Consider the following 21,736-nt stretch of genomic DNA (forward strand, 5'->3'; position numbering starts at 1 on the left):
TAACTATAATTAGGTTATATTGAAACTGTAATAATTTTAATTAGAGATTAAACAAAAACTTGCAAATTGACAAAATGAACTTTATGATTTTAAGACAACTGATTGTGTCAACATTTATGTTTCTGAAATCAATACGTTTTTATGTAAAACAGTGCATGAAATAACAATTGTTTTTCCATAAAAGCTTTTGAACATTGCTATATGAATAAGATATTTCATAAGTATTCATCTGCCCTTCAAACTCCTTTAATTAAATCTCCCTTTCTTCAGTCACCATAACTTAAAGCAAAACTTTTTTTTTTTTTTCTGTATTGGGCTAAAAAAATGGTGTCTTCTAATTTAACCAACCATGTGAGAGACTTGACTTGAAACTAGATAAGTAACAATGAAAGCTGCTATTGGAAGAAAATCTAAAACACATTTGATACTTTCACACAGATTTTCTTCTATTTAATGTATAGTGATGTTAAAATCTTTAGGAGTAGTTGAAGACAGGCTTGGACCATTAAGTAAAAGGTAGGTGATGGTTCATCCATGTCAGTTCTTGAAATTGGTTGTAAAATGCACCATGAAATAAATGTCTCTCATTTGCTATTATATCCCTAGATATCTTTGGTATTACACATTAGCCTACAGACTGAAATTGTGGGACTTAAACACTTAATTAGGTGACCCGTAATCAGATATATTTTTAAGAATAGGAGTCTGGGATGTGTGCAAATATAAACATTTAAAACATTGTGATGTATATGACATAATGTTTCTAAAGCATAATTGAAACTTAATTATATCCTGGTAACAGTTCAAGAATACAGAGTTACATTTAGTTCTTTTTTCAAAAAAACATTGTCATTAATGTTTAATCATTATTGTTGGTTTATACAAAACAAGAATAATATTTTTCCTAGCACAAGCCAATGAAGTTATCAACATGGTTGTGCTTTTCATCACACACTAGACATTTTATATTATCATATATTGGATCTTGCACTCATTTTTAAAACAAAAAGCAAACAGCAACGAAAAAACTATCTTATTAATGGTGAAAAATGTAGACTTTGGAGCCAGAGTGACTGCAGGCAAACCTTGGCTCCACAATTTCCTAGCCATATGATTTTGGACATATTAGTCATACTCCCTGAGGCTCAGCTTTTAAATAAAGTAACATAAGGTTTGTACCTTTTTTCAAAGGGTTGCTGAGATAATTGAATTACTTAAAACATATAAAGCACTTAGAATTTTGGCTAGTACGTAGAAATCATCAACAAATGTTAACTACCAGCTAGTTTTCCTCCCTTTCTGTCCTGCTTTTCAAATTATTACCTTGTGTTGCATTCTCTTCTTCTTTAAATTTTTCTCCTAGGTCCTATAGATATGAATCTGACTTCTCTAAGACTAAGTTGTGTGTATATGTGCTTGTGTGTGTATGTGCACATGACAGAGAGAGAGAGAAATAGTAATATTTTGATACAAGACATAGCAGAAGCACTTACAGGATTTCTCTTTACACTAAAGAGCCATCTTATAAATAGAGGCAATTTCATAGCCTGTTCTACCTACATATTTAAACACAATGTTTACAAGTCTTAATCAGTGAACAAAATAAATCAGCTATCACTGTGTACATTAAAACCACTTGTTTTCACACTTTTTGATAATTCCTTTAATGATGATAAATCTCTGAACCGGCAAAGGATAGTCAAATTTTTTTTAACTAATGTGGAAGCTTTTAGTGTAGTAGTTGAGATTATTGACAGAATTAGGTAGTAGCAAAATTATTGCTACTTAATAGCTGTGTAACCTGGCATAAATTACTCAACTAGACTCCCTCTTTAAAATGGCTTGAAGATTATACATTTCTGATGATTTACATAAGTCCAATTCACATAATGTTTCTCATAATTGATATAATGCTTCAAACGGGAGCTGGCAAGGAGTAAACAGAAATATGATTGCAGTAGTTGTTATTTACTTTTCAGTTGTACTACAGAAGAATCTTATTTTTTGATTAGCTCAAAAGTCATAAGAAACTGCCTTGGTCTTCAGTTTTGCTTTGGTTGTAGAAACTCAGCCTCGGAAGTTATTACTTCCAGATATACCTAACCACATCTTGTCCTGCCAAAATCCAAACAAAAAGGTCAGTCATTTCTTATTAGAGGATAAATCAATTGGTGAGTTTCCCAGTGGCAATTTTCACAAATGTTGAGACTTTCCAGGATCTCTTAATGTGGGGAAAAGTAAACAAGGTGATTTCAAAGACACTTACCCTTAAAGTAAATTTCAGCAAACCAATTCCCAAATCAAACTGTGATGCAGAGCCTTTTATGTCTCTTAATAATAGTGACAAAATAGTTTTATTTTTCAAATATGCAAATCCACATTTTATTACAGTTTTTTAGAACTTTAGAGAAAAGTTCCACATAAAATGAAAGGGAATGTGTTTGTGGGCTACGAATCAATTCTGAATAAGCAATTATTAAGGCTTTCATCCTCATTACTGGGGACATCTGCAGGGTTAGAAGCTCATGCTAAGTCACTCAACATTTATGGGATATCCAGTGTGTGAGAGCTGAATTCTGAATAATGCAGCAGCATCTATGGAATATATGAAATATTCACAAACAAATATTTTAAGGCATAAATTATTTTAAGTTGCCTAGGGATATTTTTGAATGAGGTGTAGAATATTTTGTAAAATCAAGCATTTATTAGAATGGACATTACTGTTTGAAAAGGAAAAGTATGTGTGGGCCCTACTTATAGCTGTGCCAAATATTAATAATGATCATGAAACCCCTTTAAATTTAAACTAAAAATCATTAAAATGCTATGTTTAAGATTTTAGAAAATATTATAGTTTCCATGGGAATACAATATTCTTTCAAAATATTTTGTGAGTTATCATCTTGCTAAACTAGCAATATTTAGGGAGATTTTTATCCTTAAGCAATATTTAAGCAATACCCTTTGAAGCAATATTTAAGATAACTGCAGATATCTGGGGAGTTGTAAAGACAGTTGTGTTATTATATGTGCATTTTAAACCACTTTTTGACAAGAAAGTAAAAAAGCTCAGGCATTAAAGGGATTATTTTTTAGTCTCTAAAAGTGTAAGCTGTCAAGAATGGATAAAACCAGTAAGAAAAATTCATACTCTCATCACAGATATGCCCCGAGTTGCCTTTTAATTTTTCTTATTTTCTGCTTTTGCAGTATACTGTGGAAAAACAGGGAGCAGGAAACAGAAAGGAGTAATCTCTCTTCTGGCAGAGCAGTGTCTTCAAGCTGGAAACTGTATTGAATAGAGAATGGGGAGTTAAAGGTTTCTGTAATTGAGGATAGGGGAGCAAAATACAAAATCAAAATTCTGAGATTAAATACAGATGAGAATGGTGTACAAGGCATTAATCTCTTAAAGAAAAAAGAACCTCTATAGAATTTTATGAGTTGAGGTTCAATAAGATTCTGTGCTGGAAAATATGACAGACACAGAAATAAGTTATTTCAAGGGCAGATGAACATTGTTAATTGTGTTTCTTTGAGCAGTTCCTTACACATTGCTAACTGGAAATACACTTGTTATGTGACATCATCATTTTAAACTAGGGATTTAGCAAATAAATAATATAATAAAAACTCTCAACTTATTTATTTCTCCCTCTCTATCTTTGTATACCTTGCTGCTTATAAAATTCCATCCCTGTTAGGCCTTTATCCCATTGCTCTTAGAAACTGCCAATGTTCATTTTTGCCTTTTTACTTCTTATGTTTTTAATTCTGTTTGGAAGATTATCTACTCCCTTCTCTGGCTATTTTAAACATCTCTAAAGGGTCAGAAGAAATTTTGCCTCCTTCATAATGTCTTTAAAGTTTCTTTCTTTCTTTCTTTTTCTTTTTCTTTTTGAGACAGGGTCTTGCTCTGTCACCCAGGCCCGGAGTGCAGTGATGTGATCACGGCTCATAACCTCTCACGCTCAAGTAATCCTCCCACTTCAGTCTCCTGAGGCTGAGAAAACAGGCACAAGCCACCATGCCTAGTCAATTTTTTCTGTTTTGTGTAGAGTCAGAGTCTGGCTATGTTACTAGGCTAGTTTTAATTTTTTTCTGCCATAGTTTTTTTTTTTTTAAGCTGGGACTAGATGTGCACACCACCATGCCTGACTAATTTTTAAATTATTCCATAGAGATGAGGTTTCATTTTGTTGCCCAGGCTGGCCTCGAACTCCTGGGCTCATGTAATCCTCCTTCCTGGGCCTCTTGAAGTGTTAGGATTATAGGTGTGAGTTACTGCTCCCAGCATCTGCCATAGTTCTTAACCCGTTTTACTATTGTAATTGTGAGTAATTACTACAAAATAAAATGATTTAATTATAATGATTAATTATGATTTCTTAAAATTGTAAACTAAGAAAATATATCTCCAAATGATCACAAAAACTTTCAGGCATGGGTCCCATAATCTACTTCTCCTGTGTTCTCTTCAGTGCCAGTAATAGTGACAGTCACAGCCTTGGAAATAGAGATGAGGGTCAATCAGTGGGAAAATTTTATGATAAAATACTATATTTACAGAAATACTATTTAGCTGTTTTATGTTAATTAAATATAATACTCTACTGCCATACTATAGGATATTGCATTTTCAGACCCTTCATAGATGTATCTCAAGTTTTGATCAATTCATAAAATTATTCTTTTAATGTTTTAGAAAAGCTGCTGGGCATTGGTTAGGATGTTGAATTTCAGTGACCATATGTAGGCTGAGGCTAGCCAAACTCGGACTTGAAGCTGTTTGAGAGTGGCTAACATGGGAGCCAGAGACTTAATGGAGGGGGCAGAACCAATGCAAGATGCTTGGTGTATCCTCTTCTATGTCATACTTTCGAGAAATTTGTGAATGAGGACAAATGGTCACAAGTATTGAGTATTGGGATAATGGTGGTAGCAATCTCCTAATTGAAATCTAATTGTATCAGGAAAAGCCCACTATAACAGAATAATTTTAAAATTAGGATAAAAATGTCATAGGTAGTGAGAGGAAAAAACAGTGGTAGCAAGCCATCTTAAAAAGTGATATAACTAAAAACAAACAAACAAAAATAGATGCAGAAAAGGCTTTCAATAAAATTCAACATCCCTTCATGCTAAAAGCCCTCAACAAACTAGGCATCAAAGATACACATCTCAAAATGATAAGAACCATCCACAACAAACCCACAGTCAAAATCATACTGAACAGGCAAAAGCTGGAAGCATTCCCTTTGAGAAATGGGAACAAGACAAGGATGAACACTTTCGCCACTCCTACTCAACGTGGTACTGAAAGTCCTAGCCAGAGCAATAAGGCAAGAGAAAGTAATAAAGGGCATCCAAATAGGAAGAGAGGAAGTCAAACCTTATCTCTTCACATATATTATGATACTATACCTAGAAAACCCCATAGTCTCTGCCCACAGGCTCCTAGATCTGATAAACAACTTCAGCAAAGTTTCTGGATACAAAACCAATGTATAAAAATCAATAGCATTTCTATATACCAATAACATCCAAGCTGAGAGCCAAGCCAATAACACAATTTCATTCACAGTAGCCACAAAAAGAATAAAATAGGAATACACCTAGGAATACAGCTCACTAGGGAGGTGAAATATCTCTACAATGAGAATTACAAAACATTGTTGAAAGAAATAAGAGTTGACATAGACAAATGGAAAAATATTCCATGATCATGGATAGGAAGAATAAATATTGTTAGAATGACTATACTGCCCAAAGCAATCCACAGATTGAAGGCTATTCGTATCAAACTACCAATGACATTTTTTCACAGTATTAGAAAAAAAATTCTAAAATCCATTTGTAACAACAACAACAACAAAAATCCCAAATAGCCAAAATGATCCTATGCAAAAAGAACAAAGCTGGAGTCATCACACTACCCAACTTCAAACTATACTATAAGGCAACAGTAACTAAAATAACATGGCACTGATACAAAAACATACAAATGGAACAGATTAGAAAACCCAGAAACAAAGCCACACATCTACAACCATCTGATATTCAACAAACCCAACAAAAACAAGAAATGGGGAAAGAACTCCCTATTCAGTAAATAGTGTTGGGATAATTGACTAGTCATATGCAGAAAATTGAAACTGGACCCCTACCTTTCACTGTACACAAAATTCAACTCACGATGGATTAAAGATTTAACTTTAAAACCTATAATTATGAATACTGTAGAAAAAAATCTAGGAAATACCATTCTGGACCTCGACCCAGGCAAAGACTTCATGATGAAGACTCCAAAAGCAATTGTAACAAAAACGAAAATTAACAGACCTAATTAAACTAAAGAGCTTCTACACAGAAAAAGAAACTAGCAACAGAGTAAACAGGCAACCTATAGAATGGGAGACAATATTTGCCAACCATGCATTCAACAAAATTTAATATCTAGAATCTACAAGGAATTCAAACAAATCAACAAGCAAAAACCAATCCCATTAAAAATGGGCAGATGGCATGAACAGACAATTCTGAAAAGAAATCATACATGCAACCAACATGCATGTGAAAAATGTTCACTATCACTCATCATTCCAAAGTCCCTTCCACATTTTCAGGTACCTTTATAGCGATACCCTACTCCTGATATGAATTTTCTATATTAGCCCATTCTTGCACTGCTATAAAGAACTACCTGAGACTGGGTAATTTATGAAGAAAGGAGATTTAATTGACTCACAGTTCCACAGGCTGTACAAGAAGCATGGTTGGTGAGGCCTCAGGAAACTTCCAATCACAGCAGAAAGACGAAGGGGAAATAAACACCTTCTTCACATGGCAGAGCGGGAGGAACAGAGCAAAGGGGGAAATGCTACACACTTTTAAACAACCAGATCTTGTGAGAACTCACTATCATGAGAACAGCAAGGGGGAAATCCTCTCCCATAATCCAATCACCTCCCACCAGGTCCATCTCCCAACATTTGGGATTACAATTCAACATGAGATTTGAGTGGGAACACAGAGTCAAACCGTATCACTGAGTATATACCCAAAGTAATATAATTTGTTCTACCATAAAGACACATGCACAGGTACGTTAATTGCAGCACTATTCTCAAGAGCAAAGACAAGGCATCAACTGAGGTGCCCATCAACAGTGGACTGGATAAAGTAAATGTAGTACCTATACAGCATGGAGTACTACTTAACTATAAACAAAAATATGATCATGGCCTTTGCAGGAACATGGCTGAAACTGGAGGCCATAATACTATACAAATTAATGCAGGAACAGAAAACAAAATACCACATATTTTACTTATAAGTGGGAGCTAAACATTGAGTACACATGGACGCAAAGAAAAGAACAATAGACATTGGGGCCCACTTAAGGGTGGAGTGTGGGAGGAAGGTGAGGATTGAAAAACTACATATTGGGTATTATGCTTATTACCTGGGTGACAAAATTATCTGTACACCGAACCCTCACAACATGCAATTTATCCATGTAACAAAGCTGCATGTGTACCTCTTTAAACTAAAGTAAAAGTTGTAAAGAAAGAAAAATAAAAATTATGGAGTATTTATTTTTTATTATTTACAGTTTAGGTTATTTTCTATAACTTCCCCCAAAAAAATGATAGGACAGTATGATCTGCTCCTTTCACTTTATGTTTGAGTCCTGCAGCATAGTCTCTAAGATCATTCCTTTTAAAAATATTTGACGTGAGGCATAACCCATTTTTACCAGAGATCTTTATTGATGCTTTGATATTTAAATTGATCTTTTCTGAGGCTTAGCTAGGTATATTATTCTTTTCTTTAGTTTTTAATTTATTTGACTGTGATGCATTTCCATTTGTCAATGAGTTTCTATTTCTATCTTCCAAAATTATTTTTAGTAGTTCACTACATTTTCTATTTCAATCTGTACTTAATTTGAATTTCATTCATGTGATATCTTCAGTGCTCCAATTGGCAATCATGAGGAATTTAACAGTAAAGAAACTGAGCAGTGAAGATGGGTAACTAATATTAATGGGCAAAACTTAGGAACCGGTTTTATAAGTGGTCAATTCACTTCCGAATATTTTTGGGTACTGAAGAGTTTTGTTTTTTCTATCCTATCTTATAAATTTAGGGGTTTAGAAAATAAATACCCAGATACTAGAAAGTTTCTATACATTTTTTTAGCTAGAGGTTAAGGACCGATTGTGACTTTACTAAGAGCCCAAACTATTACTTGTGGAAGCTTCTTCATCATGAGTCTTGGAACTCTCTCTGCAGTGGCACAGTGGACCACCACGTCTCCAGAAACATCCATCTGTGGGTGCATATGACCATGTTCTAAATATTTCTGCTGATTCTCATCATCTTTTCTAAAATACCATTAATTTCCTCTTTTTCTCTCTCTCCCCACCACCTTCTTTCATGATTGGTACTATCTTCTTAAACAGATTTTAGCTGTATGCTTTTCAAGAGATTGGAAAAAAATAGACTGTATTTCTGGAGAATTTAGGTTTGCAGATTAATTGCACAGAATATACAGAGAGAATCCCATATATCCCGCTTTCCCTTGCACAGCTTCCCCTGTTACAAACGTCTTACATTAGTGTGGTACATTTTTTATAATTGATAAATGAATATTGACACATTTTTATTAACTAAATCCCATAGTTTACGTTAGCTTTCACTCTGTTTTACATTCTATAGGTTCGGACAAATGTATGATGGCATGTATTGACAATTACAGTATAATGCAGAATGGTTTCACTGCCTGAAAAATCCCACGTGCCCTACCTATTCATTCCTCCCTCCCTTCCTTCTCCTGAGATCCTGATAGCCTCTGTTCTGTGTGCCGTCTCTATGCTTGTGCCTTTTCCACAATCTCATAGAGTTGAAATTATACACTGTGTGGACTTTTCATATCGGCTTCTTTCACTTAGAAATATGCTTCAAAAGTTTCTCCATGTCTTTTTATGGCTTGATAATTCATTTCTTTTTATTGCTAAATAATATTTCATTGTATGAAAATACCACAGTTTGTTTGTTCATTCATTTATTAAATAACATCTTGGTTGCTTCCAAGTTTCGGCTATAACAAATCTTAATATGTGGACATAAGTTTTAACTCCTTTGGGAAAATACCAAGAAGCAATATTGACCATATGATCCCACAGAATATGTTTGGTTTTATAAGACACTGCCAAATTTTCTTCCAGAGTGGCTGTAACATTTTGCATTACCATCAGCAATGAGTGAGAGTTCCTGTTGTACTATATACTCACCAGCATTTGGTGTTGTAACTGTTTTGTATTTTGGTTATTCTAATAGGTGTGTAGTGGCATCTCATTGTTTTATTTACACCTCCTTAATGACATATGATGTTGAGCATCTTTCTATATGCTTATTTTCCATCTGTATATCTTCTTTAAGTATCTGTTCAGATTTCCTGCCTACTGTTTAAATGGGTTTTTTTCTTGTTGAATTTTAAGAGTTCTTTGATATTTTGGATACCTGTTCTTTTTTTCAGATATGTGTTTGGCAAATATTTTTTCCCAATCTGTGGCTTGTCTTTTCATTTTCTTAACTTTCAGGAGATTTTTATTGCTAATCCTTCCTTTTTATGATAAATGATTCTATCATTTTCATACCTAATTCAAAAGACATTCATTACAATCTTTCTGAACCTTTGACATCTTCAGTCTAAATTAGCACATACTACTTAGAATCTGACCTAAATAATTTGCTATTTTATTATAAAATAAAGTTTAATATAATGTATATATCGTCTGTATACAGATGTATAATGTATATATCATCGAAATCAGTCTTTTATTTCCTGCTTACTCATATTATTAGACTTTTTTCTTTAGAATAATAGTTTTGAATTGTTTTCTGCTAATTAGCCATGGTTTCTATTTTGAACTTTTTAATGTGGTGTTTATTGAAATAAAATCTATTTTTAGTCTATCATTTTCTTACTACACTTTTTATGAAGTAATCTTTAATGCATATTGCTAAGTGAAGGAAGCCTGTCTGAAAAGGCTGTATATTGTATCTAGCCATACATATCCAACAATATGACATTATGCAAAATGCAAAACTTATAGTAAAACATCGGTGGCTACTAAGAAGTTAGAAGGGGCAGGATGAATGGAAAAGCACAGGTGATATTTTAGGACAGTGAAACTACTCTGTATGATACTTTCATTGTGGATACAAGACATTATGGATTTGTACAAACCCATAGAACTGTAAAACAAAATGAGTGGACTGAAGGTAATAACATTGTATCAGTATTGGCTCATTAGTTGTAATACATGCACCAGTAATGCAAGATGTATCACACTAATACATAGGAGAAACTGTGTGATAGAGAAGTAGAAGGAGTGAAGTTGAGGGAGTAATGGGAACTCTGAACTTTCCGCTCAATTTTTCCATCAACCTAGAACTGTTTTAAAGATAAAGCTTATTAGCTAAAAGAAAAAAAAATCTCTTTGCACTGGGATCTATTTATTACCATGGAGAAGAATGAAGTCTTCGGCTCAGTCTATCAGTCTATCTTAATGTTTACTTTGAATAAAGGACATACTCCTCTTTCATATGGATAGAAATGAGATAAAACAGTTGTCAAGATCCTATGCAGAGAATTGAAAAGGCTGTTGTATGAATAATCGGTATGAGTTATATCAGAAACCTAAGTTCAGGGAAGAATACACACACATATAATACCAAAAAAGAAATTATTCAAATGTTTATTAGAATAGTAGATGCAGGTAAGTACATACTGAGTGAAGTATAGCTAAAATCCAGTTATGTCATTATTCTTGATAAAATGTTTTAAAAGAAATCAAATTTGGGCACATGCAGTGATTTGTAAAGAGGGACAGGTGATCTGGAATTATTTGAGATAGATATGGTTGGTGACTGGAGTAGGGTTGTAAAGGAATCTGGCTAGTTCTGATACTGTGTTTCACCTGAAAACCAGGATCACAAAGCTATATCCTAGCAATGTCTACTCACAAGCCAAAATCTATTGTCTTAAAATTTCTACTCACCTTTTTTAGTTTTATCTGTTGAAATGTAAGTTTTAAATGTAAGAACAAGTGTGATCTAGGATATATTAATAATAGTATTATAACTTATTTTTGTTTTCCCGTTGTGTATACATTTAATCAATAGCCTAGTTCTCCTCCTGACCTTAAACTAAAGCAAACCTCTTAATCCTTTGGCCAAACAAGTTTTATTTTAATGATTATATTTTCAAATTTCACATAACAATAAAAACTCTGAGCCTGATTTGAAGTCGAGAGCTCTCTGCTCCATGAGTTTGGGCCTGCTGAATAGGCTGAATGCCTACCGTTGGAGAAGGGAAAGTGATTCATTTCTTTTCTCCTTCCCTATCTCCCTCCTCTGCTCCTGCCAGCACAGGGGTTAGAGCAGAGGAGAGGGAGAAGAGGAATGCTTTTGCTGAAAGGATAGCTGGTACCGCCCCTGGGTTTGCTGCATCCGGCAGGAGTTAAAGCTATCCTCATATGTATTTCTTGTAGAGTGCTCTCCCTGGTTATTCCAGAAACACCAGTCGCTGAGGATCTCTCACCTGCAGTTCCCTGCTGGATCTTCATTCTGACTGTTAAGTTATTCCTTCTTTGCTGAGGTCTTCACACCTCCTGTGGTTTTCGTGGAGAGGAACTTATGTAACCCCATACTTGCTCCTTCGTGTGACCTGCACCTGGTCGTGGAAAATACTGATGCATTATTTTTCCTTAAACCTCTGAGTACCTGCTGATCCCCATGTGGGGATAATCTCTCCTGTGCTTTTCATTAGAAAGGTAGCCAGGTGCCTGGTTTCTGTGTATTTTCAAACCCCCAGGAGATTCCCATCACTTCCCATAGCTCTTCTTCGTTGACTTGGGGTTGAAAGATAGTGCTTCCCCATCCCTTCATTCTTTGAAAAACTCTACTTTAAACCTTTATTCTTAGTGACTGAGGGGTGTAGGAGTCATCTCATGATCCCTGGCTTCCATAATAAATCCTTATTCAGAACCTCACTTTCCCATTTTAATCTCTTACAACAGAAGCAACCCAGAACATACTTTTTCTTCAAATATTGAGATTTGTAAAGAATCCTTCTGTCATCTCATTTTTATGCTAAAGTCATTTACTAAAGGAGTGACATCCCCAGACTCCTCAATGTCATCTTTCCTGTTTTGAGCTTAATGTGATCTAATTGAAGAGGACCTTTTAAATATGTGGCAAGTAATAAGACAAACCTACCAGACCAACAATGATAATTCAACAAAAGACACATATTTGTGATGTATAAATCAAATGCTAATGAAATATGCTCAACATTTAAGTATTTTACCCATGAGAGGAGTGGGTGATGGGTTTTTTAAATATATATATATGTGTGTGTGTGTGTATATATATATATATTTTTATATATATATATATATATACACACACACACACATATATATATATATATATATGAAAAAGGGTTAGCCTGAGAGGTGAAAGCTCCCTCCTATGAAATGGCAGAAGAAATTATTTAATAAATTATCAGATGCATATTTTGTAGATTTCTATATTTACTTTCCTTAGATTGCTAAGTATGAAAGCATGACCTACTTTTCCTCAACTTATGCCTCATAGGGGGTATTTGCTCTATTCTCTGTACTGCTATTTTCTCCCTGAGTCACTCTTCTACAGAAAGCACTTCCAAAATTTATTCATTAAAGACAGAGAGTTCTGAGAATCTTAATCAAAGATTCATAGTTTGTATTCATCTGGTTCACAACTCTGTGAATTGCCAATTTTTGTTGAATTATTTTTATAAAAATGAACACATTTTAACTCTTATTTAATTGGCAGTATCTAATAATATCTCCCATTTGCTACTCGCCTTGTGGACATTGAGAGAATGGTTCAGGAAATTCAACTGGCATTTGGGAAGGCTGGCCTAGATAATCCTTTTTTTGGAAAATTATTGATTTGTGCCAGATTATACATTAAAAATGTCTTCTTAAAATTATGTCACTCTTTTCCTTTCTCCTCAGTTAAATCTATGGGATCTCCCTTTTTTTGGTTTCTCAATTGTATCAGGTTCCAGCCCCAGCTGAGGTCCAAGGGGAGTGGGTGGATGAATGGCAGACAGCTGAAAGAACACTCAGGGGCCATAGGCAGGTGAAATGTAGTTTTATTCAGCAGCTCTCTCATCAGCAGCTTATTCACATTAGCTCTCTCACATTGTTCACCTTTATCTCCGCTGTCGGCTCCAGCTCTGCGGCTCCTGCTGACCCCATGCCTGCAACAGCATGGCCAGCTCTCCCTTGCCTTCAGGGTCAGCAGCTTAACTCTTTCTGTCTCTGGGCACCAGCACGAGCCCTGCCATGACTCCCCTCTGTCTTGCAGATGGACAGCTCTGGTTCTCTTTCTCTGGGTGCCAGCGCCATGTCAAGCCATGCCCAGGAGCCCATACAGTGTCAGCAGGGCAGTTATACCTTCTACAGAGAATAGTGGCTCAGAGCCAAGTATGAACTTACATAAACAGATTATGTAACAAGCAGAGTATGTGCCTGCACCCTAAACTTGCTGAGTCATGCAAACCTGGATCTCTGCCTTGGCCTAATTCTTGACCAAAGCACATCCATGTACCTTACACTCTACGCACTAGGCTGAGGGAGACATAGGTTTTGGACACACAGGTTTGATACATAGCTTTAGGCATGCAGACCCGGTATACAGCTTTGGCACATAGGCCCCAGACACATAAACCTGACACATACGCTCTGGGCACGCAGGTTTGGGCACACAGGCTTGATACATACACATGGGCTTTGATAAACTGCCCAGCTATAGGTGCAGATTACCATAGGTGTTATCTCCTTGGTGATTACCATTCACACTGCCCTGAATTCAGCTCATTAGCTACTTTGCCTACACCTGGTTTCAAACCACATCATGTCAGTACTAGGCTGGACTGCGACACCAGTCCAGGCAGCAGTAGCACCTTGGCTAGACCCGTCTGTACACCATGCCCTATTATGAATGGGGGGATGCACTTCCTAACGGTGAAAGCTCAGCGTCTAGGGGTGCCTCAGGCCCCATGGCCTTATCTTGCATTAGGATCCTAAGGCTTCTTGTAACTCTGCTGCTAAGGGAGTTGTACTCAGGGTACTCCATTCTTCCAAGTAGGCACCCCACTTCACTAAAGTGGATCTGTGCCATCCCAGTCCGGGGGGGCCATGAATGCACCCATCCTGCTATTGGGTAAGTTGTCCACATGATAATGACTGTAACCCATCCTGACACACTCTTATGAGTCTGAAGGGCAGTGTATGCAGTTACTAACTGCTTCTTTATTAATGAACACCAGAGCTCAGTTCCCTTCCACAGCTGAGACTAAAAGCTTACTGGTTCTTCCAAGTACTCCATGCACTGCCATAGGCTCTAGCCAATACTATCTGTAATTGCATGTACATCAAGTTTAAATGGGAGCCCCTGGTTAACTACCTGCAGGGCTTGAGCCTGCTGAATAGCCTGCTTGGCTATTGAAAAAGGCTGCCTCAGTCTTATCCAAATCCCAGGCAAGAGGGGCGTTGCCACTTTTAAATCTGCAAGAGAATCAGAGGTTAACATAACATCATCAACAAGAATATGACATAGAGTGGGGCTATGCATTTTGCCCTGTAGCAACACCGTGAAGGTCCAGTGTCACCCTCCCATGAAGGCAAACTATTCCTGGTTCTCTGGACAAGAATCCCAGTTCCATTGTTAAGCAGTCCAGCAAATCTGTGACAGATGGTACAGCTGCCAAGCCGTGCAAAACATCCCCAGCCAGAATGTCCTCAGGCATGGGAGAGACATACACAGTTCATAAGCGGAGAACCAAGCAGCCGATGCCAAGATGCAAAGATACAGGTTTCACTTTCACTGACCAGTCTTCATAACCATCAATAACTGCAGCTCTGCCCAGAAACTTATCCGGGTTCAGAGTCCAGTAGATTGCCAAGTCCACATATGGCCTTTGGTCGTCCAGTGCCCTCCCAAGCGAGGCATCTTGGTCAGTCACTTATCAAACAGAAAAGGCTTTACACTTCCGCCTAACTGCAGCAGGCAATCTGTGAACTGGAACGCTCGGGCGGGACTGGGTTGCGCAGCAATGTCCTTCTCCCATGTGACTTACGCTAAGTCTGTGCATGACTGCCGACATTACTAGCTTAACTCCTGCAACTCAGTGCGGGTATAAGCACTATAAGAGCTGTATTCCACCACTGTGGGCGGGGGGGGCCTGGGCTCTCCCCTGGGGTCCCATTGGCTGCTCATGTTCTGCCTTCTTATTGTTCACAGGGTGAGCCCGCAGCAGAGGAGCCTCCTCCCTGCCCGGCATCCTGCAGGGACTGGGCATGCACCTCCCGCAGCACAGTTACAAATGCCCGTCTGACTCTGCTGGCAAAGGCATGTTCCTCGTTGGTGCTGTGCACTTCCAGGTACTTCAGTGCCCTCTTCATACTCACAGGAGAGCCATCCACTGCCTCCTATGTTTCCATCAGATCCCATCCTCCTCGCAGCATGGCTGCCACTGGGTACCACAGCCCATGCTGCGGCCACAAAGCCGACCCAGGAGTCCTCAGGGGCTGAAGACCCACTTACCTCATCCTGATGACAATGCCAATTGTCAGGTTCCAGCCCCAGCTGAGGTCCAAGGGGAGTGGGTGGATAGCTGAAAGAACACTCCGGCGGGGTGGGGGGGCCATAGGCAGGTGAAATGTAGTTTTATTTAGCAGCTCTCTCAGCAGCAGCTTACTCACATTAGCTCTCTAACACTGTCCACCTTTATCTCAGCTGTCTGCTCTGGCTCTGCATCTCCTGCCCTTCCGGCAGCTGCATAGCAGGCTCTCAGTTGCCTTCAGGGTCAGCAGCTTAACTCCTTCTCTCTCTGGGCACCAGCACAAGCCTTGCAATAGCTCTCCTCTCTCTGTCTGCAAGACAGACAGCTCTGATTCTCTCTCTCTCTTTCTCTGGGTGCCAGCGCCATGTCAAGCCATGCCCAAGATCCTGTACAATGTCAGCAGGGCAGTTATACCTTCTACAGACAATAGTGGCTCAGAGCCAAGTATGAGCTTGTACAAACAGGTTATATAACAAATGGAGTATGTGCCTGCACCCTAAACTCGCTAAGTACTGCAGGCCTGGATGTCTGCCTTGGCCTCATTCTTGACCAAAGCACATCCATGTACCTTACAAATTGTTTGTCTTCTAACAACTGATAACCTAGAAAAACTTAGGCAAGCACCAAACAACAGAATAGTAACTCAGTAAAGGAGGTGTGGCATGCCCACAAACACAGAACCAGAAGGCCAGGCTGAGTGGATGTAAATTCCTTTTTGTCATTTGTTAGCTACTTTATATTGGCTGGGTTTCTTAAACTCTGTGACATAGTTTTTTAATCTACAAAAATAAATAATAGGGCTGGTTGCGGTGGCTCACGCCTGTAATCCTAGCACTTTGGGAAGCTGAGGTGGGCAGATCACAAGGCCAGGAGTTCGAGACCAGCCTGGTTAACCTGGTGAAACCCCGTCTCTACTAAAAATACAAAAAAATAGACTGGTGTGCTGGTGGGCACCTGGTACTCAAGAGGCTGAGGCAGGAGAATCGCTTGAACCTGGGAGGCGGAGGTTTCAGTGAGAGAAGATCGCGCCATTGCACACCAACCCAGGTGACAGAGCAAGACTCCATCTCAAAAAATAAATTAATTAAATAAATAAATAATAATAGTATCACATACCTCACAGAGTAGAAAAGAGGATTCAATGAGTTAATATATCCATAAAGTGCACTCAGTGAATATATGTATTTTAGTATTTCTAAAATAATAATAGCTCACAAAACAAATGCCAAATCCTAATCTGTGTCTAACAGTTACAGAAATTGTACCAGTCTCAATCATTTTCACATGAAGCAGAAATGAAAGTTAATACAGTTTCCTTCCCATGATTATCCTTTGTGTGACCCTTAGCACACTGGCTTGAAAATTCTAAAAAAACACAAACACAGGACATTGGAATCTAAATGGACAAACTATTTTCAGAAGTATTGGCTACAGTGCGAACCATAGCAAAGGGGACCAGGAATACCTTTTGCTGATCAGGATGTTTAATCCTACACATTGGAAGAAAATAAGAGCTGTCAGCAAGCACACACACCCCATTCCAGAAAGAAACCATCCCCAACAGACTTAATGGGTCATGTGTTCTGGTCAGGTCGACCGTAGGGTTCATGGTTACCTCACTTGTCCCTCACAGAAGGGGCCTAAATGGGAACCCTTAATGCTAAGGGGGTTCTGTGCAATTCCTGAACCTATGGTTGGAGGTGTTCCTGATGTTTTGCTGGTTTAAATTACCTTCTTTGAGTTTGGAACAAATTATTCTGAAGAGTTACATTCCAGTACCCTGTCTGCTTTTCTATTTCTGTGTTTCCTGTTTGTTCCTCTTACCACTCTGGAGATACAGGCTGCAGTGAGATTGTGTTCACAGTGAGTATCAGGGTAAAGAAAAAGATGCGATATGGTTCCCTAGTCCTCTCCCCACCCTGCCCCTGTAGACCTCCTGCCAACACCCACACTGTGCAGAAAGCTCTAAGGATAAAAGTTCATGGGAAAATCTAGAGATTGTTTTAAAAATGTCTCTGAAATGACTAAGTTGAGAGTTATGTTTTCCTATATTAATGGAACTTTGAAATGGCAAATGATTTATATTGAAATGTATCTTTTTCTACTATATTGTGTGTTTTGTAAGTTATAACCTCTGTGCAGTCAATAATGTTATACATTTGAAGAATAACTGACCCTCAAATTCCAATATTGATCATAGCTCTGCATCAGTCAATACTAATCTCTCAGACAAATCAGTGTTTACATTGACCAGAAAAAGTCATTATATGCATATTAGCTAGGTACCACAACATAAATTGAATTAATTTAAGGAGTGAAAAATATACAACTTTTTGTATTACTTCATATTTGATACTTCCAGCCTTAATTCTTTACCACATTTTTAATGTTAACAAATTATCCCAATGAGCAGCTATCTGCTCATTAAGTGAAATAAAATATATAAAATTTTAGAACAATGTCTGGCTCATAAAAGTACTCATTAAATATTATAATCTGACCTCCTTCAATTTTTATCTTTCAAGATTAAGAAATTTAAGAATTTCATCATCTCCATTATATATCTACATATAGATAGAAATACTAGAAAATGTGGCATTGACCTTAAAGACCAAATGCTGCCTCATTGATGTGGCTGATTTATTCTCAGAGTGGGGAGTGTGGATGGAGATTACTAACTGGGGAGTACTGCAATGTTTTACAAGAACATTTGATAAAAATGTCACTCTTTCTCTGCCCTACTCCAAAGCACTGTCCATATAACAGGATTTTTATGTTCAAGACCAGGAGTTTGCCTATTCCTTTTTTTGTTCTTATTTCTTTTTAATTTCTCTGTTCCCACCATCTTTACCAATCCCTGTACACATGCGTGTGTGCTGATACATACACACGGTCCAATATAGTCTGTCCATGTCTATTCAGTACCAAAATCTTTATTATCACATGAATAAATGCTGTGATATCAACTGTATGTGTTTTAAGATTATTACTTCACATTAATCCATGTTTAATAGATAAGGTTCTATAAAATTGCTGATATTTAGCCATATCACACCTTCAGTAAAGATCAGACTGTTATCTTGGTCTTATCCAAGGTATCTGGTAATTACTCTGCCAGTCAGCAGCACTCTATGTGTGAATATATCATATAATATAATGAGATGCCATTATAATTCTTGGCTAGTCAGGATGTTGCTTCTTAGTTCATTTGATTTGACTGTATGCCTGGTTCTGTTCCACTAGTCCACGTTGTTTGGTGGGGTTCCCTTTAACTGCTCTTAAAAACACTCCTTTTTTTACTGTGACTAAAGATACCTAGACTTATCTTTTTCTTGATTTTAAACTTTTACCAAAAAAAAAAAACAAAAAACCACAGAAGGAAACTTGACTTAAAAAAACTTTTGTTTTATACCCAGCAAGAAGTATCTGAGATAAGGAAATGTTAAGGAGCTCTGTACATGCTTAGAGTGGTAGAGGAGAGAAAATGCTTAGAGTGTACATGCTTACAGAAGGCTTTTTTTATTCTGACCCCTCATCCTCAACCAGCTCCCATGCAGCTCTCCTACTTTGTAGCAAGGCCAGAGCAGAGCTCCAGTCCCAGTGCTGATACTGCGATTAACCCCCAAGCCAAACCCAGCTTTTGTATTTGCTTCCAACTCATAGCTTTTGACGCATTTCAGGATTTTGTTTGCCTGTTTTTGTGGAGTCTTTATTTTTTTCCCTCAATTTCTGAAAATCAAGCAAAAATATAAAAAGCACTTTATATATTAGATTCAGTTATTTTGTCTTTTTGTTTTTTATGGTCTATATTTAAGGTGTACAACATGATTTTTTGAATACACATATACTTAGTAAAATGATTACTATAGTTGACCAAATTAACAAATCTCTCTCCTCACATAGTTACCTTTGTGTGTGTGTGTGTGTGTGTGTCTGTGTGTGTGTGTATGTGGTAAGAGCACCTAGTATCTACTTTGTTAGCAAATTGCCAATACACAAAATGATATTATTAACTATCGTCATCATGCTGTGTATGAAATCTCCAGCTTTATCCTGCGTAACTGCAACTTTGTACCCTTTGACCAACATCTCCCCATTCCTGCACTTCTGTAGCCAGCACTGTATATATCACTTCTATGTATTTGGATTTTTAAGAGTCTCATACCTAATACAGTACATATTACAGTATCTGAGTGTCCAAAAATGTTTATTAGGTGAAAGTGTACTTGACTACCTAACATTATTTTCACCTTATAAGTTATATGACATTTCGAGAGTTGGGTTTATTTTACTTACCATCGCTAATATTGTTTCATTGGATAGCTCATTTAGTTCAGTTTACACAATTGTTATTGAATATATTTTATGTGCTAGTTTCTTTTGCAGAAAACACATGCCTGCTTGCAAGATTGGTCCTTGACTAGCATCTGGGAACTTTAATGGTAAACAGTTCCCTACAATGATATAAAACTTTAACTACATGAAAAAAGTGGCTTGGTATGCCTAGCCTGTGTACAATGTGGTTTAACTCCTGGTTTTCCTTCTAGGAGCCTGGAGTTTTGCTAAAGACTGGGCAGAGAGTATTTATGTGACCAAACCCCAGTATAAACCTTAGACACTGAATTTCTAATGAGTTTCCCTGGTAGACAACACTTCACATGTGTTGTCACAATTCTATGTTGGAGGTAAAGAGCATATTCTGAATATTTCACAGGGAAAGAACTCTTGGAATCTTGTGTCTGGTTTTTTTTTTTTTTTTCTTTTTTTTTCTGGTCTTTGCCCCATGCACCCTTTGTCTTTGCTGATTTAGCTTTGTATCCTTTCACTGTAATAAATCATAGCCAGGAAAGTAACTACATGCTAAGTCCTGTGATCCCTCCTTGTGAGTCACTGAACCTGGAGTGGATTTGGGGACGTGTGACAGAGCTGTACATCAGACAAAGTGAACATATAAGAAAGACAGAGCCTTTCCCATGAGGAGCTTATAGTCTTGTAGAATAGAGGGAGTAGGAAGTGTGTAAGGGGCTTTTAGATATTCAAATAGATAATTTCAACATCATTTGGTTGGTAATAACCGAATCATGCCAAGAGTTCTATGGGAACACCAAGAGGAGACACTCTTTCTAGGAGTTCAGGACCAGTTTTAAGAATGAGAAATACTTTGCCAGGTACAGAAAGGTAGGCAATACATGCTTAACAAAGAGACCTGAATGTAAAATAAAATAATATTAGTGATAAGAATGATAGTAATGGCCACAAGAACAACAATAGCAAACACGAAATGCTTACTAAGTACCAAGAATTTTTTAACTCATTTGATTCTCATAGCGATGCTGTGAAATAGGTAAGATTATTATGTGTTTTTAGAAAATGGAGGAAATGAGGTTACAGACAGATTGGGTATATTGTACATGTTCATATAGCTTGACTGTATTACTCTGCAGCTTGAACCCAGAAAATCTAGCTGTTACTCTGTGCTAGCTTTCTAAAGAAGGGAAGCAGGATATATTTGTTTAATTATTTTATTTTTTAATTCCAAACTTCTGACATAGAAAATGCTTTTTAAATTATAACACATGTGAGTTGGAAATTTCCAGAATGAAATATGCTATTATTATCTTGTTGGGAAAATAAGACTTCCAGATATAAAATAATAGAAACAATATAAAATGTCATATTCGAATATGTAATATAGTCTAAAACAGGCAATGTATCTATTAAGCATTGTTTCCTTTCTCTATGTGGAGGCTTAATGATATCTTCGCTTTATCTAAATTCATGATAAAAACATGATAGCATATAAATGAATAATTGCCTCACTTATTGAATAAAATCTACACTCTCCTTGGATAATCTTTAACTTGGAGCTTCTCTGCTATTACATCTGACTTAATATTTTCAGTGGTGAATGAATTATTTTTTATCTTTGGTGTTCACATTTATATAAACACCAAAGATACAAAAACAGAGTATTTATATATTGGTATATATGTCTGAAAACGTATATATAAATACCATATATATAGACAAACTCTATATATA

The 21,736-nt window shown here is 37.0% G+C and overlaps 1 long non-coding RNA gene across 1 annotated transcript in view; it reads left to right on the plus strand.

Annotated features, from left to right (window-relative positions):
• The first annotated feature begins 15,377 nt into the window (after positions 1-15,377).
• LOC134739867 (uncharacterized) overlaps positions 15,378-21,736 on the plus strand; it is a 52,273-nt gene continuing 45,914 nt past the window's right edge. The window contains exon 1 of the long non-coding RNA XR_010126936.1: positions 15,378-15,512. This is a non-coding gene — a long non-coding RNA (uncharacterized LOC134739867). The remainder of the gene's footprint in view (positions 15,513-21,736) is intronic.

Source organism: Pongo pygmaeus, chromosome 6 (assembly GCF_028885625.2).
Source record: "Pongo pygmaeus isolate AG05252 chromosome 6, NHGRI_mPonPyg2-v2.0_pri, whole genome shotgun sequence".
Classification (NCBI taxonomy): Eukaryota; Metazoa; Chordata; class Mammalia; order Primates; family Hominidae; genus Pongo; species Pongo pygmaeus.